The sequence below is a fragment of the Oncorhynchus nerka genome, linkage group LG27 (assembly GCF_034236695.1).
Source record: "Oncorhynchus nerka isolate Pitt River linkage group LG27, Oner_Uvic_2.0, whole genome shotgun sequence".
Taxonomy (NCBI): Eukaryota; Metazoa; Chordata; class Actinopteri; order Salmoniformes; family Salmonidae; genus Oncorhynchus; species Oncorhynchus nerka.
Genome location: NC_088422.1, coordinates 5,711,759 through 5,727,209, shown reverse-complemented (window position 1 = coordinate 5,727,209; position 15,451 = coordinate 5,711,759). Strand labels below are relative to the sequence as shown.

At 53.4% G+C, this 15,451-nt stretch overlaps 1 pseudogene; it reads right to left on the bottom strand.

Moving 5' to 3' along the window:
* LOC135565089 (general transcription factor II-I repeat domain-containing protein 2B-like) overlaps window positions 1-14,430 on the bottom strand; it is a 26,216-nt pseudogene extending 11,786 nt beyond the window's left edge.
* Between the last annotated feature and the right edge of the window lie 1,021 nt (window positions 14,431-15,451).

Sequence of the window (15,451 nt, the reverse complement as noted above, 5' to 3'; positions counted from 1 at the left end):
TGCCTGAAGTGGTTCTCAATCAGAGGCAGGTGATTATCGTTGTCTCTGATTGGGAACCATATTTAGGCAGCCATATTCTTTGAGCGTTTCGTGGGTGATTGTTCCTGTCTCTGTGATAGTTTGCACCAGTATAGGCTGTTAGGGTTTCGTGGGTTGATTGTTCCTGTCTCTGTGATAGTTTGCACCAGTATAGGCTGTTAGGGTTTCGTGGGTGATTGTTCCTGTCTCTGTGATAGTTTGCACCAGTATAGGCTGTTAGGGTTTCGTGGTTGATTGTTCCTGTCTCTGTGATAGTTTGCACCAGTATAGGCTGTTAGGGTTTCGTGGGTGATTGTTCCTGTCTCTGTGATAGTTTGCACCAGTATAGGCTGTTAGGGTTTCGTGGGTTGATTGTTCCTGTCTCTGTGATAGTTTGCACCAGTATAGGCTGTTAGGTTTCGTGTTACGGTTGTTTCTGTATTGTTCGTTTTTTTTCATCGTCATTAAACATGTATCAAGAATACCACGCTGCATTTTGGTCCGACTCTCTTTCACCCGAACAAAACTGTCACAATTGTGCCGTCTGGTTTGTATAATATACGGACTTTTAAGTGGTTTATACTTTTACTTTTGATACTTAAGTACATTTAAAACCAAATACTTTTAGACTTTTGACTCAAATGGGGCGGCAGGGTAGCCTAGTGGTTAGAGTGTAGAGGCGGCAGGGTACCCTAGTGGTTAGAGTGTAGAGGCGGCAGGGTAGCCTAGTGGTTAGAGTGTAGAGGCGGCAGGGTACCCTAGTGGTTAGAGTGTAGAGGTGGCAGGGTACCCTAGTGGTTAGAGTGTAGAGGCGGCAGGGTAGCCTAGTGGTTAGAGTGTAGAGGTGGCAGGTAGCCTAGTGGTTAGAGTGTAGAGGCGGCAGGGTACCCTAGTGGTTAGAGTGTAGAGGTGGCAGGTAGCCTAGTGGTTAGAGTGTAGAGGCGGCAGGGTAGCCTAGTGGTTAGAGTGTAGAGGCGGCAGGGTAGCCTAGTGGTTAGAGCGTTGGACTCTGACATCAGAGAAGAATTCTCAGAATAATTCTCAGACTTCTGGGTCCTGCCAAAAACACAAAACAAGTTCTAATGCATGCCACTTGACCAAGCCCATATCAAACCATTAGCTGGCCAAAGGAACAGGGGGGGGCATTTGTCTAAATAACAGAGAACCCCACTGTCTTCTGGAGATGGATGGTATAAGGAGGACCTGAGCAGGCCAGACTACTGGTTGATTTTGAATCCCACCTTTTGAATGTAGAGTCCCATTTTTAACACAAAGTCTTCCAACACAAGTTCATCACACCAGCATGCTTTTACACCTGCATTGTTTGCTGTTTGGGGGTTTTAGGCTGGGTTTCTGTACAGCACTTTGAGATATCAGCTGATGTACGAAGGGCTCTATAAATAAATTTGATTTGATTTGATCACACCAGCAGACATTCAAAAAGAGGTGCAACAGTCTCAACCACGGGGAGTCTATTCCTAGATAAATGTCCAGAGCTTCAGGTTTTGGATATACACTTTCATTATCATGTTCTGCACCATGGAGAAACTAAGCACTTATCAATATCATAAATATACTACATGACCTAAAGTATGTGGCTCGTCGAACATCTCATTCCAAAATCATTGGCGTTTAATATGGAGTTGGTCCCCCCCTTTGCTGCTATAAAAGCCTCCACTCTTCTGGGAAGGCTTTCCTCTAGATATTGGAACATTGCTGCTATAACAGCCTCCACTCTTCTGGGAAGACTTTCCACTAGATGTTGGAACATTGTTGCTATAACAGCCTCTACTCTTCTGGGAAGGCTTTCCACTAGATGTTGGAACATTGCTGCTATAACAGCCTCCACTCTTCTGGGAAGGCTTTCCACTAGATGTTGGGACATTGCTGCTAATAACAGCCTCCACTCTTCTGGGAAGGCTTTCCACTAGATGTTGGAACATTGCTGCTATAACAGCCTCCACTCTTCTGGGAAGGCTTTCCACTAGATGTTGGAACATTGCTGCTATAACAGCCTCCACTCTTCTGGGAAGGCTTTCCACTAGATGTTGGAACATTGCTGCTATAACAGCCTCCACTCTTCTGGGAAGGCTTTCCACTAGATGTTGGAACATTGCTGATATAACAGCCTCCACTCTTCTGGGAAGGCTTTCCACTAGATGTTGGAACATTGCTGCTATAACAGCCTCTACTCTTCTGGGAAGGCTTTCCACTAGATGTTGGGACATTGCTGCTAATAACAGCCTCCACTCTTCTGGGAAGGCTTTCCACTAGATGTTGGAACATTGCTGCTATAACAGCCTCCACTCTTCTGGGAAGGCTTTCCACTAGATGTTGGAACATTGCTGCTATAACAGCCTCCACTCTTCTGGGAAGGCTTTCCACTAGATGTTGGAACATTGCTGCTATAACAGCCTCCACTCTTCTGGGAAGGCTTTCCACTAGATGTTGGAACATTGCTGATATAACAGCCTCCACTCTTCTGGGAAGGCTTTCCACTAGATGTTGGAACATTGCTGCTATAACAGCCTCCACTCTTCTGGGAAGACTTTCCACTAGATGTTGGAACATTGTTGCTATAACAGCCTCCTCTCTTCTGGGAAGGCTTTCCACTAGATGTTGGAACATTGCTGCTATAACAGCCTCCACTCTTCTGGGAAGACTTTCCACTAGATGTTGGAACATTGCTGCTATAACAGCCTCCACTCTTCTGGGAAGGCTTTCCACTAGATGTTGGAACATTGCTGCTATAACAGCCTCCACTCTTCTGGGAAGACTTTCCACTAGATGTTGGAACATTGTTGCTATAACAGCCTCTACTCTTCTGGGAAGGCTTTCCACTAGATGTTGGAACATTGCTGCTATAACAGTCTCCACTCTTCTGGGAAGGCTTTCCACTAGATGTTGGGACATTGCTGCTAATAACAGCCTCCACTCTTCTGGGAAGGCTTTCCACTAGATGTTGGAACATTGCTGCTATAACAGCCTCCACTCTTCTGGGAAGGCTTTCCACTAGATGTTGGAACATTGCTGCTATAACAGCCTCCACTCTTCTGGGAAGGCTTTCCACTAGATGTTGGAACATTGCTGATATAACAGCCTCCACTCTTCTGGGAAGGCTTTCCACTAGATGTTGGAACATTGCTGATATAACAGCCTCCACTCTTCTGGGAAGGTTTTCCACTAGATGTTGGAACATTGTTGCTATAACAGCCTCCTCTCTTCTGGGAAGGCTTTCCACTAGATGTTGGAACATTGCTGCTATAACAGCCTCCACTCTTCTGGGAAGACTTTCCACTAGATGTTGGAACATTGTTGCTATAACAGCCTCCTCTCTTCTGGGAAGGCTTTCCACTAGATGTTGGAACATTGCTGCTATAACAGCCTCCACTCTTCTGGGAAGACTTTCCACTAGATGTTGGAACATTGCTGCTATAACAGGGAGAAGGGGGGCTGTGGGCTAGGGAGGGAGGGGGCTGTGGGCTAGGGAGGAGGGGGCTGGGGGCTAGGGAGGAGGGGGCTAGGGGCTAGCGAGGAGGGGGCTGTGGGCTAGGGAGAGGGGGGGCAGTGGCCTAGGGAGAATGGGGGCTAGGGGCTAGGGAGGAGGGGGACTGTGGGCTAGGGAGGAGGGGGCTGTGGGCTAGGGAGGGGGCTGTGGGCTAGGGAGGAGGGGGCTAGGGGCTAGGGAGGAGGGGGCTGTGGGCTAGGGAGGAGGGGGGCTGTGGGCTAGGGAGGAGGGGGCTGTGGGCTAGGGAGGAGGGGGGCTAGGGGCTAGGGAGGGGGGGCTGGAGAAGGGGGAACGATCAGGAGCGACCAATGTTTGGGTTTCCCTGTGGTTCCTGCTGTTTATTTGGCAACGCTAGCTATTCTCTCGTGGAATTTAAAAAGTCCTTAATATTAAACATTCCAGCTGTCTTGATATCCTAGCAGGAAACCACGTTGACATAGCAACGCTCCAGGAAACACAAAGGACGATAGAGAACCACCTATAAACTGGCTGCACTTTCATCAGCCCCCCAAAACCAAACTGAAGGTGTAACCATGACGATACGTAAGACACTCTAAAACACCATCTTGGGTTAAAGGTGAAAACCAAGGAGGCTGAATCACTTCTTAAAACGGATCCGTAATGGAAAGAAAATGGTATTTTATTAATGCGTATACGCTCCAAATTCATATGATCCTACGTTTTTTAAATTTCTGTTAGAATTAACTGAATTCCAAACTAGTTATTGACGTAATCAAGCCCCCCCCCATCTATTGTTCGTCTCCACCACAATATGGCTTTTGGTCTGACCACCCGCCCCTGCCTGCCGCATTAAAATAGCCCTCCACTCTGATCAAACCAAACAACTGGGACATGAAAAACACAAAGCAGAGGCAATTGTAGCAGAAATATGTTTTCGTTTATTCACACGTTCAACACGTCGTGTGAACAACCTAAGATAAAAAAAAAAACTTTAAAAAACGTGTCTCCATTGACAGTCCATGTTAATTAATGACGGTTTCATTAGGCGCTCAGTTACGCGTTAGGTGATTGGTGAGACGTATCGGTAGCCGCATTTAGGCTCCATTAAGTCCCCTTTTCATCCCTTATAACACAGGAAAGTATCAGGAGAGCAGACACACACACACATACACACACACACACACACACACGCTGCTGTACTGATGGTCAGAAGAGCAGGTCACTCGCTAGTTTTGAAATCATGATATTCAGGATGTGCTGAGGAGCACGCTAAATTCAGGAGAAAGGACACAGGAGAGTTGGAATGCAGTCGCGTGTTTCCTCCACTAGATGTCAGTCATAACCTTCTGTTTTACTTCACCTGATAAACTGCCTTCAGACTGTAACTCTCGAGGTAGTGTTTGTACTCACTTTCAAATCGGCCTGTTTGAACCAAGTTGGGGAGTGCATTAAAATAACATTCATGAATTGAATATAATATTCACTTGAATTATATAGGATACTCACTTAAACTTAATAGGATATTCACTTGAATTATATAGGATACTCACTTATCTTAATAGGATATTCACTTAACATAAAAGGAAACTCACTTAACTTAACAGGATACTCACATATACACGACTGTGATTATGATGGAAGAGAATTCTCTTGGTAGATAATGCGGTCGGCATTTGATTGTGAGGAATTCTAGGTCAGGTGAACAAAAGGACTTGAGTTCCTGTATGTTATTATGATCACACCACGTCACCCCCCCCCCCCCCCCCCAGTATGTCAGCATGAGTTACACCTGTGCTGGCTTATCATCTCGTTAGTCAGCCTGAGTTACACCTGTGCTGGCTTATCATCTCGTTAGTCAGTGTGAGTTACACCTGTGCTGGCTTATCATCTCGTTAGTCAGCCTGAGTTACACCTGTGCTGGCTTATCATCTCGTTAGTCAGTGTGAGTTACACCTGTGCTGGCTTATCATCTCGTTAGTCAGTGTGAGTTACACCTGTGCTGGCTTATCATCTCGTTAGGCAGTATGTTTTACACCTGTGCTGACTTATCATCTCGTTAGTCAGTGTGTGTTACACCTGTGCTGACTTATCATCTCGTTAGTCAGCATGTGTTACACCTGTTCTGGCTTATCATCTCGTTAGTCAGTATGAGTTACACCTGTTCTGGCTTATCATCTCGTTAGTCAGAAGGCGTTTCACCTTTGCTGGCCAGGTGTTATTTAAAAGTGACTGGCCCAGTGCTCCAGTTGTCTTGAGAGATGTGGAGGGTTAACACCTTAGGTTGGTTGTCCCCATGTTATTTCTAGAAAAACAATTCTTTATCTGATCTTCTCTGTTTTCATTTTGCGCCACTGTTTCTGGTTTGCTTCCTGTCTTTAAGTTTGTTCTGGGTTTTTCCTTTTGGGCAAATGTATTGAGGCTCTCATGGTGGGTGTCTTTTTAGGTCCCAGTTGTTGTTGCTAGTCAACTTTCAGTGGACACCCCCATGAGTGTCTTTCAGAACTCCTCCTAAAACCCCAGGAGTGTCTTTCAGAACCCCTCCTAAATCCCCAGGAGTGTCTTTCAGAACCCCTCCTAAATCCCCAGTAGTGTCTCTCAGAACCACTCCTAAATCCCCAGTAGTGTCTATCAGAACCCCTCCTAAATCCCCAGTAGTGTCTCTCAGAACCACTCCTAAATCCCCAGTAGTGTCTCTCAGAACCCCTCCTAAATCCCCAGTAGTGTCTCTCAGAACCCCTCCTAAATCCCCAGTAGTGTCTCTCAGAACCACTCCTAAATCCCCAGTAGTGTCTCTCAGAACCCCTCCTAAATCCCCAGTAGTGTCTATCAGAACCCCTCCTAAATCCCCAGTAGTGTCTATCAGAACCCCTCCTAAAACCCAATGAGTGTCTTTCAGAACCCCTCATAAAACCCCAGGAGTGTCTATCAGAACCCCTCCTAAAACCCCAGGAGTGTCTATCAGAACCCCTCCTAAATCCCCATGAGTGCCTTTCAGAACCCCTCCTAAAACCCCATGAGTGTCTTTCAGAACCCCTCCTAAAACTGCACCTGTTTCATTTTGGTTGTTGTCAGTGACTTTGTTAGTTCTCCCGCTTCTGTTTTTGAGCAAAATGTTTTGGTTACACACACACACACACACACACACACACACACACACACACACACACACACACACACACACACACACACACACACACACACACACACACACACACACACACACACACACACACACACACACACACACACACACACACACACACCACATCAGGTATGTAATCAAGCCGTCTGCCATGCTGGGTCTTGTTTCTCATTCCTGACCTCTATAAGACGTAATTATTGGCCAACACACACACATTCTGGGACTCTCCCTTCCATCTTTGGCAGAAGACCCAGACAGCCAGTCTTTGTTGTTGTTCCCACCCCGTTTATGGAATGCCTGTCCTGGGGCGAGGTGCTAGGTGAGGTCCTGGGTGGGGTAGGCCCAACTGGGGCCAGTGGAGCGTTTATAGAGAAATGCACAGTCACACAGACATCACAGCTGACTAAGATTTTGGTTTAGTTTACAATAAACAATTAAGAGGGAAATGTGTTGATGACATCATAACCCTCTTCCTGGGGGATCTACCGTCCTGTAGGTTTTCAGTCCAACCCTAATTTAACACACCTGTATCTACTAATTAGCTGCTGATTCCCCAGGAAGAGGGTTGGACTGAACCTACAGGACGGTAGATTCCCCAGGAAGAGGGTTGGGCTGAACCTACAGGACGGTAGATTCCCCAGGAAGAGGGTTGGGCTGAACCTACAGGACGGTAGATTCCCCAGGAAGAGGGTTGGGCAGCCCTGCCCTGCCCTAGAGACAGGCAGGCATCTCTCCCTCTCTCTCTCTCACCCTCCCTCTGTCTGTCTGTCTGTCCGTATCTCTCTCTATCTGTCTCTCTCTCTCTCTCTCTCTCTGTCTGTCTCTCTGTCTCTTTCTCTCTCTCCCTCTCTCTCTGTCTCTCTGTCTCTCTCTGTGTGTCTCTCTCTCTCTTCCTCTCTATCTGTCTCTCTCTCTCTCTGTCTCTCTGTCTCTCTCTCTCTCTCTCTCCCTCTCTCTCTCTCTCTCCCTCTCTCTATGTGTGTCTCTCTCTCTCTTCCTCTCTATCTGTCTGTCTCTGTCTCTGTCTCTCCCTCTCTCTCATATTACTGCAGGTATGACTACATTATCCTTTAAGAACATAAACACAATGAGTGAAATAAGCCTGATGATTGCCCTCCACTGTCATGTCCACAGAGAGTCAGTGTGTGTGTGGACTGGGGAGTGTGTACTGGGGAGTGTGTACTGGGGAGTGTGGACTGGGGAGTGTGTACTGGGGAGTGTGTACTGGGGAGTGTGGACTGGGGAGTGTGTACTTGGGAGTGTGTACTTGGGAGTGTGTACTTGGGAGTGTGTACTGGGGAGTGTGTACTGGGGAGTGTGTACTGGGGAGTGTGTACTTGGGAGTGTGTGCTGGGGAGTGTGGACTGGGGAGTGTGGACTGGGGAGTGTGTACTGGGGAGTGTGGACTGGGGAGTGTGGACTGGGGACTGTGGACTGGGGAGTGTGGACTGGGGAGTGTGGACTGGGGAGTGTGGACTGGGGACTGGGGAGTGTGGACTGGGGAGTGTGGACTGGGGAGTGTGGACTGGGGAGTGTGGACTGGGGAGTGTGTACTGGGGAGTGTGTACTGGGGAGTGTGGATTGGAGAGTGTGGACTGGGGAGTGTGGACTGGGGAGTGTGGACTGGGGAGTGTGGACTGGGGAGTGTGGACTGGGGAGTGTGTACTGGGGAGTGTGGACTGGGGAGTGTGTACTGGGGAGTGTGGACCGGGAGTGTGGACCGGGAGTGTGTACTGGGGAGTGTGGACTGGGGAGTGTGGACTGGGGAGTGTGTACTGGGGAGTGTGGACTGGGAGTGTGTACTGGGGAGTGTGGACTGGGGAGTGTGGACTGGGGAGTGTGGACTGGGGAGTGTGTACTGGGGAGTGTGGACTGGGGAGTGTGTACTGGGGAGTGTGGACTGGGGAGTGTGGACTGGGGAGTGTGGACTGGGGAGTGTGGACTGGGGAGTGTGGACTGGGGAGTGTGGACTGGGGAGTGTGTACTGGGGAGTGTGGACTGGGGAGTGTGTACTGGGGAGTGTGTACTGGGAGTGTGGACTGGACTGGGGAGTGTGGACTGTACTGGGGGGAGTGTGTACTGGGGAGTGTGGACTGGGGAGTGTGGACTGGGGAGACTGTGGACTGGGGAGTGTGGACTGGGGAGTGTGTACTGGGGAGTGTGGACTGGGGAGTGTGGACTGGGGAGTGTGGACTGGGGAGTGTGTACTGGGGAGTGTGGACTGGGAGTGTGGACTGGGGAGTGTGGACTGGGGAGTGTGTACTGGGGAGTGTGGACTGGGGAGTGTGGACTGGGGACTGTGGACTGGGGAGTGTGTGGACTGGGGAGTGTGGACTGGGGAGTGTGGACTGGGGAGTGTGGACTGGGGAGTGGGACTGGGGAGTGTGGACTGGGGAGTGTGGACTGGGAGTGTGGACTGGGGGGAGTGTGGACTGGGGAGTGTGTACTGGGGAGTGTGGACTGGGGACTGGGGAGTGTGGACTGGGGAGTGTGGACTGGGGAGTGTGGACTGGGGAGTGTGGACTGTGGACTGGGGAGTGTGGACTGGGGAGTGTGGACTGGGGAGTGGACTGGGAGTGTGGACTGGGGAGTGTGGACTGGGGAGTGTGGACTGGGGAGTGTGGACTGGGGAGTGTGGACTGGGGAGTGTGGACTGGGGAGTGTGGACTGGGGAGTGTGGACTGGGGAGTGTGGACTGGGGACTGGGGAGTGTGGACTGGGGAGTGTGGACTGGGGAGTGTGGACTGGGGAGTGGGACTGTGTGGACTGGGGAGTGTGGACTGGGGAGTGTGGACTGGGGAGTGTGGACTGGGGAGTGTGGACTGGGGAGTGTGGACTGGGGAGTGTGGACTGGGGAGTGTGGACTGGGGAGTGTGGACTGGGGAGTGTGGACTGGGGAGTGTGTACTGGGGGGAGTGTGGACTGGGGAGTGTGGACTGGGGAGTGTGGACTGGGGAGTGTGGACTGGGGAGTGTGGACTGGGGAGTGTGGACTGGGGAGTGTGGACTGGGGAGTGTGGACTGGGGAGTGTGGACTGGGGACTGGGGAGTGTGGGGAGTGTGGACTGGGAGTGTGGACTGGGGAGTGTGTACTGGGGAGTGTGGACTGGGAGTGTGTACTGGGGAGTGTGTACTGGGGAGTGTGTACTGGGGAGTGTGGACTGGGGAGTGGTGGACTGGACTGGGGAGTGTGGACTGGGGAGTGTGGACTGGGGAGTGTGACTGGGGAGTGTGGACTGGGGAGTGTGGACTGGGGAGTGTGGACTGGGGAGTGTGGACTGGGGAGTGTGTACTGGGGAGTGTGTACTGGGAGTGTGGACTGGGGAGTGTGGACTGGGGAGTGTGGACTGGGGAGTGTGGACTGGGGAGTGTGGACTGGGGAGTGTGGACTGGGGAGTGTGGACTGGGGAGTGTGGACTGGGGAGTGTGGACTGGGGAGTGTGGACTGGGGAGTGTGGACTGGGGAGTGTGTACTGGGGAGTGTGGACTGGGGAGTGTGGACTGGGGAGTGTGGACTGGGGAGTGTGGACTGGGGAGTGTGGACTGGGGAGTGTGGACTGGGGAGTGTGGACTGGGGAGTGTGGACTGGGGAGTGTGGGACTGGGGAGTGTGGACTGGGGAGTGTGGACTGGGGAGTGTGTACTGGGGAGTGTGGACTGGGGAGTGTGTACTGGGGAGTGTGGACTGGGGAGTGTGGACTGGGGAGTGTGGACTGGGGAGTGTGGACTGGGGAGTGTGGACTGGGGAGTGTGGACTGGGACTGGGGAGTGTGGACTGGGGAGTGTGTACTGGGGAGTGTGTACTGGGGGGAGTGTGTACTGGGGAGTGTGGACTGGGGAGTGTGGACTGGGGAGTGTGGACTGGGGAGTGTGGACTGGGAGTGTGTACTGGGGAGTGTGGACTGGGAGTGTGGACTGGGGAGTGTGGACTGGGGAGTGTGTACTGGGGAGTGTGGACTGGGGAGTGTGTACTGGGAGTGTGGACTGGGGAGTGTGTGTGGACTGGGGAGTGTGGACTGGGGAGTGTGGACTGGGGTGTGTGGACTGGGGAGTGTGGACTGGGGAGTGTGGACTGGGGAGTGTGGACTGGGGAGTGTGGACTGGTGGACTGGGGAGTGTGGACTGGGGAGTGTGGACTGGGGAGTGGACTGGGGAGTGTGGACTGGGGAGTGTGGACTGGGGAGTGTGGACTGGGGGAGTGTGGACTGGGGAGTGTGGACTGGGGAGTGTGGACTGGGGAGTGTGGACTGGGGAGTGGACTGGGGAGTGTGTACTGGGGAGTGTGTACTGGGGAGTGTGGACTGTGTGGACTGGGGAGTGGACTGGGGACTGGGGAGTGTGTACTGTGGACTGGGGAGTGTGGACTGGGGACTGGGGAGTGTGGACTGGACTGGGGAGTGTGGACTGGGGAGTGTGGACTGGGGACTGGGGAGTGTGTACTGGGGAGTGTGACTGGGGTGTGTACTGGGGACTGGGGAGTGTGTACTGGGGAGTGTGGACTGGGGACTGGGGAGTGTGGACTGGGGAGTGTGGACTGGGGAGTGTGGACTGGGGACTGGGGAGTGTGTACTGGGGAGTGTGGACTGGGGACTGGGGAGTGTGGACTGGGGAGTGTGGACTGGGGAGTGTGGACTGGGGAGTGTGGACTGGGGACTGGGGAGTGTGGACTGGGGACTGGGGAGTGTGTACTGGGGAGTGTGGACTGGGGACTGGGGAGTGTGGACTGGGGAGTGTGGACTGGGGAGTGTGTACTGGGGAGTGTGGACTGGGGAGTGTGTACTGGGGAGTGTGGACTGGGGAGTGTGGACTGGGGAGTGTGGACTGGGGACTGGGGAGTGTGTACTGGGGAGTGTGTACTGGGGAGTGTGGACTGGGGACTGGGGAGTGTGGACTGGGGAGTGTGGACTGGGGAGTGTGGACTGGGGACTGGGGAGTGTGTACTGGGGAGTGTGTACTGGGGACTGGGGAGTGTGTACTGGGGAGTGTGGACTGGGGACTGGGGAGTGTGGACTGGGGAGTGTGGACTGGGGAGTGTGGACTGGGGACTGGGGAGTGTGTACTGGGGAGTGTGGACTGGGGACTGGGGAGTGTGGACTGGGGAGTGTGGACTGGGGAGTGTGGACTGGGGACTGGGGAGTGTGGACTGGGGACTGGGGAGTGTGTACTGGGGAGTGTGGACTGGGGAGTGTGTACTGGGGAGTGTGGACTGGGGACTGGGGAGTGTGGACTGGGGAGTGTGGACTGGGGAGTGTGTACTGGGGAGTGTGGACTGGGGAGTGTGTACTGGGGAGTGTGGACTGGGGAGTGTGGACTGGGGACTGGGGAGTGTGGACTGGGGGGAGTGTGGACTGGGGACTGGGGAGTGTGTACTGGGGAGTGTGGACTGGGGACTGGGGAGTGTGGACTGGGGAGTGTGGACTGGGGAGTGTGGACTGGGGAGTGTGGACTGGGGACTGGGGAGTGTGGACTGGGGACTGGGGAGTGTGTACTGGGGAGTGTGGACTGGGGAGTGTGGACTGGGGAGTGTGGACTGGGGAGTGTGTACTGGGGAGTGTGGACTGGGGAGTGTGTACTGGGGAGTGTGGACTGGGGAGTGTGGACTGGGGAGTGTGGACTGGGGACTGGGAGTGTGTACTGGGGAGTGTGTACTGGGGAGTGTGGACTGGGGACTGGGGAGTGTGGACTGGGGAGTGTGGACTGGGGACTGGGGAGTGTGGACTGGGGAGTGTGGACTGGGGAGTGTGGACTGGGGAGTGTGGACTGGGGACTGGGGAGTGTGGACTGGGGAGTGTGGACTGGGGAGTGTGGACTGGGGACTGGGGAGTGTGTACTGGGGAGTGTGTACTGGGGAGTGTGGACTGGGGACTGGGGAGTGTGGACTGGGGAGTGTGGACTGGGGAGTGTGGACTGGGGAGTGTGGACTGGGGAGTGTGGACTGGGGACTGGGGAGTGTGGACTGGGGAGTGTGGACTGGGGAGTGTGGACTGGGGAGTGTGGACTGGGGACTGGGGAGTGTGTACTGGGGAGTGTGGACTGGGGACTGGGGAGTGTGGACTGGGGAGTGTGGACTGGGGAGTGTGGACTGGGGACTGGGGAGTGTGGACTGGGGACTGGGGAGTGTGTACTGGGGAGTGTGGACTGGGGAGTGTGTACTGGGGAGTGTGGACTGGGGACTGGGAGTGTGGACTGGGGAGTGTGGACTGGGGAGTGTGTACTGGGGAGTGTGGACTGGGGAGTGTGTACTGGGGAGTGTGGACTGGGGAGTGTGGACTGGGGACTGGGGAGTGTGGACTGGGGAGTGTGGACTGGGGAGTGTGGACTGGGGACTGGGGAGTGTGTACTGGGGAGTGTGGACTGGGGACTGGGGAGTGTGGACTGGGGAGTGTGGACTGGGGAGTGTGGACTGGGGAGTGTGGACTGGGGACTGGGGAGTGTGGACTGGGGACTGGGGAGTGTGTACTGGGGAGTGTGGACTGGGGACTGGGGAGTGTGGACTGGGGAGTGTGGACTGGGGAGTGTGTACTGGGGAGTGTGGACTGGGGAGTGTGTACTGGGGAGTGTGGACTGGGGAGTGTGGACTGGGGAGTGTGGACTGGGGACTGGGGAGTGTGTACTGGGGACTGTGTACTGGGGAGTGTGGACTGGGGACTGGGGAGTGTGGACTGGGGAGTGTGGACTGGGGAGTGTGGACTGGGGAGTGTGGACTGGGGAGTGTGGACTGGGGACTGGGGAGTGTGGACTGGGGAGTGTGGACTGGGGAGTGTGGACTGGGGACTGGGGAGTGTGTACTGGGGAGTGTGTACTGGGGAGTGTGGACTGGGGACTGGGGAGTGTGGACTTGGGAGTGTGGACTGGGGAGTGTGGACTGGGGACTGGGGAGTGTGGACTTGGGAGTGTGGACTGGGGAGTGTGGACTGGGGAGTGTGGACTGGGGAGTGTGGACTGGGGACTGGGGAGTGTGGACTTGGGAGTGTGGACTGGGGACTGGGGAGTGTGGACTGGGGAGTGTGGACTTGGGAGTGTGGACTGGGGAGTGTGGACTGGGGAGTGTGGACTGGGGAGTGTGGACTGGGGAGTGTGGAATGGGGAGTGTGGACTGGGGAGTGTGGACTGGGGAGTGTGGACTGGGGAGTGTGGACTGGGGAGTGTGGACTGGGGAGTGTGGACTGGGGAGTGTGGACTGGGGAGTGTGGACTGGGGAGGGGAGTGTGGACTGGGGAGTGTGGACTGGGGAGTGTGGACTGGGGAGTGTGTGGGGACTGGGGAGTGTGGACTGGGGAGTGTGGACTGGGGGACTGGGGAGTGTGGACTGGACTGGGGAGTGTGGACTGGGGAGTGTGGACTGGGGAGTGGGGACTGGGGAGTGTGGACTGGGGAGTGTGGACTGGGGAGTGTGGACTGGGGAGTGTGGACTGGGGAGTGTGGACTGGGGAGACTGGGGAGTGTGGACTGGGGAGTGTGGACTGGGGAGTGTGGACTGGGGAGTGTGGACTGGGGAGTGTGGACTGGACTGGGGAGTGTGTACTGGGGAGTGTGGACTGGGAGTGTGGACTGGGGATCAACATTTCATAATAGCTGTGTCATGTCTGCTCCCCCCGGTGCTCGAGGGCGCCAGGTTGCATCACGCCTCCCTCACTGCAGCGGGATCGACAGATGTCTTGTCTCAGCCGGCTTGCCAGGCTCTCACGCTCCTGCCGGTTCCTTGGGCGCCCACGCCCTGACCGGCTTGCCCATTTCTCGGCCGGTGGGGGTACTGTCACGTCTGCACCCCCCGGTGCTTGAGGGCGCCAGGCTGCCTTGCATCACGCACACCTCCCTTCCCTCGTCACACGCATCAGCGATATTGGACTCACCTGGACTCACTCATCACCAGTTTATTTCCTATATTTGTCAGTTTCCTTTGTCTGTTCTGTTCTTCTGCATTAATTGTTTTTTTGTATTATTAGTTTGCTGACGCTGTTGCTGTCTCGTTCCATGTCTTTATTAAATGTTTGACTACCTGTTTCGTCTCTCCAGGGTCATCCCATGTGACAAGTTGTACGTGTTGTTGCAGTTACCGGGCCGGTTAGGAAGTCTGGACTAGAGGGTAATTCATGTGTTTTCACAGTAGTGTTGTGGTTTCTGTAGAAGTAACTTAAATTAAATGGTTTAAATACCATGGTTGTGTCCAGACGTGTTTAAATAAATGTAACGTGATTTTTTTTTAAATGGTGTTCATTATTCAAACAGGAAGTGGAATTCCCTCCGTTTAGGTATTTAAGTATAACATGTATAAACTAACAATAACCCTTATTTTGAAACACCACAGAATAAATCAGTAACTCAAAGTCCCGTGATGGTAGTGACTGCCCATGACTGCTCATCACTTAATAACCATTTATTCACTTTACTTGAATCAAATATTTCAGTTGTTGTATATATTATATGTGTCTTTATTTCATGACTTTAGTATTTCAGTCCAAGTCATCATCTCATCTCTACAGAGCTGCTGTCTGACAACATTTACATTACATTTAAGTCATTTAGCAGACGCTCTTATCCAGAGCGACTTACAAATTGGTGCTTTCACCTTATGACATCCAGTGGAACAGCCACTTTACAATAGTGCATCTAGGTCTTTTAAGGGGGTGAGAAGGATTACTTTATCCTATCCTAGGTATTCCTTAAAGAGGTGGGGTTTCAGGTGTCTCCGGAAGGTGGTGATTGACTCCGCTGTCCTGGCGTCGTGAGGGAGTTTGTTCCACCATTGGGGGGCCAGAGCAGCGAACAGTTTTGACTGGGCTGAGCGGGAACTGTACTTCCTCAGTGGTAGAGAGGCGAGCAG